Source organism: Leptonychotes weddellii, chromosome 2, assembly GCF_054177405.1.
Source record: "Leptonychotes weddellii isolate Sample4059 chromosome 2, ASM5417740v2, whole genome shotgun sequence".
In the NCBI taxonomy this organism is placed as follows: Eukaryota; Metazoa; Chordata; class Mammalia; order Carnivora; family Phocidae; genus Leptonychotes; species Leptonychotes weddellii.
In genome coordinates, this window is record NC_138370.1 from 22,379,667 (window position 1) to 22,382,356 (window position 2,690).

A 2,690-nucleotide genomic window follows, 5' to 3' on the forward strand; every position below is an offset into this window, starting at 1 on the left:
TTTTTTTTTTTTTAAGATTTTAGTTATTTATTTGACAGAGAGAGAGAGAGACGGCGAGAGGGAACACAAGCAGGGGGAGTGGGAAAGAGAGAAGCAGGCTTCCCGCCGAGCAGGGAGCCCGATGCGGGGCTTGATCCCAGAACCCTGGGACCATGACCCGAGCTGAAGGCAGTCGCTTAACCAACTGAGCCACCCAGGCGCCCCAAGCCACTCTACTTTGAGTGATATTTTACCAACGAGCCCAAGTAGCCCCCTAGATGTCATTAACTCATCTCCAGAGATGTCATGAAGATTAAGCTGGTATTTAGAGACTGAGGCCTGTTAAGAGATGTTGAAATGCAGAAAAGGGTTTGTTGTCATGACAAGGGCAAACAGGAAGGTGGTGGCTTGAACAAGAATTGACACATCCATCGTTATCTTTCTGGTCTTGTCCAAGGTGGAGGGTGTTCTGGCCAGACTGTGTGCACATTCCAGGCCGCCTGGCAGGCAGACTGTGTCGGCAGAGAAGGCAGCCTCCACACGCAAGGCAAGTCTCCGTCAGGGAGATCCCGCGTCCTCAGCTCTGTCTGCCGAAGGGCAAGTGCTAACCCTTGTCAGATACTACTATGTACCAGGCTTCTCAGTGCTTCTTCCGTAAAACAGACTGTATTAGTCTGCTCGGGCGGCCATCACGAGATACCACAGACAGGATGCCTTAAACACCAAAAACTTCTTTTCTTATGGATCTGGAGGCTGGGAGTCCAAGATCCAGGTCCTGACAGGGTTGTTTTCCTCCGAGGCCTCTCTCTTCAGTTTGCAGACGGCTGTATTCTGCGTGCATGTGCCCCTGCTGTCTCTTTCTCCTCTGATAAGACATTAGTCATGCTGGAATAGGGCCCTACCCTGAAGGCCTCGCTGTTACTCGGTCGCCTCTTTAAAGACCTTCCCTTCAAATACACTTTTATTCTGAAGTCCCGGGGGTCTGACCTTCAACATGTGAATTTGAGGGGAACACGATTCAGCTCACAACACAAGTATTTCCCATCCTACAGATGAAGAACCCGAGGCCCAGTGAGGAACAGGGACTTGCTTGGGGTCAGTAAGCCAGTTAAGACTACAATCTGAATCTCAGACTGAGTGTTCTTTACATGGTGACCACTTGGTTTCTTGAGGCAAAATGATGTGTCTTGCTAAAGCTAAGACATCTGGAAAACGTGGGTTTTCTCGTTGCCTGCATGATGACTTGGGTGTTCACAGGGAGTGGTGGGAGTGGGGCTGTGGGGAGTAGGATGACGCAGTGGAAGCAACTTGGGGATTGGAATCCGGAATCTGGGTGTGAGTCTTGGTGACGTCGTGTACTCCCTGTGTTGCCAAAGCCTGCGGCCCTAAGCTTATATTAACGAATATTTATCAAGCACTACTGCTTGGCACTGAGCACATATGCTCCCATCCCTTATTCATAACAGCCTGTGAGGTAGATACTGTGACCTTGTCTACTTTCCAATTGAGGGAAGGAGGCTTGGAGGGGTGAAGTGACTGATTCAAGATTACAAGGCCAATAAGGCCTAGAGCAAAGACTCAAACCTAGGTCTGTGGATTCCAAAACCAGGACAGTGAACCATCATCAGAACCAGGAATGGGGCCCAGAGTTATAACATTTTTGCTTTTGCAAGAGAGGAAAATTGTGGGTTTTCATGTAAAACCTCCAGACTTTTAAATGTTGATTAATTCAAGTGTCTTAGAGATACTAAGTGGGCCAGACAAAGCCCATGAGGGGACTTCAGGTTTATAGTGCGTTGGCCTGCACCAGTGTATGGGGAGGCTGGACTATGTAAGGCCAAAATTCTTACCTGTCCTGGTAGCTCATGATTCTTTGACACCATTTGGAATTTATGAAATAGATTCTGGCGGGTACAGCCTTTGGGCTTGGATGACTGGATCTGAATGTGTACCCTGATGCTTAATAGCCACGTGATGAGGCAAATTCCTTAACCTTTCTGAGGCCAGTTTCCCTGTCTGGAAATTGGAGATTGTACCTCGCACACCGATGTGAAAATTGAGATAATGTTTGTAAAGCGCCTGGTGAGTATGTGGTGGCTGATGAGCAAATGGTTAGCACTCAAAACCACTGGTGTCTCTCTCTATGGGATCCCAGCCTATGTGGCAATTTGAGGGGCTAGGGACAGGGCTGCCAGTCTGACAGGTCTTCCACCCACCCGGTGTTCTGCCATCTTAACTTTAGTTTTTGGAATTCTCAAGAGTTTTTTTTGGTTTTGGTTTTGGTTTTTAATGCCACCCCTCGAGGGAGGGATGAGTTAATACCTTAGCAGGAATTAGTTGGTGTTTATTCACTCAACAAGCTTTAGTGAATTCCCAATGTGATGAAAGAGATGTAGTTTTCAAACTCAAAACTGTGTTGGGGTGGGGGGGGTCTGTTTACAATACAGGTTCTGAGATGCCACTCCCAGAGAGTACAATTTAGTCAGGCTGGAATCTGCATTCCTAATGCTCTCTGGGGATGCTGAGGAGGGTGGTCCCTAGACCATATACTGAAGCACATTCCTGTCTGGAAGGCCCTCCTGAGCTGCCTCTCCACCCATGGTCTCTCCCATAGGGTGGCTGCACCTGGGCAAGCCCCCATTTAGGGTGTGGGGGGTGTGTGTGGGGTGTGTGGGGGTGTGTGTGGGGTGTGTGTGGGATGTGGGGGTGTG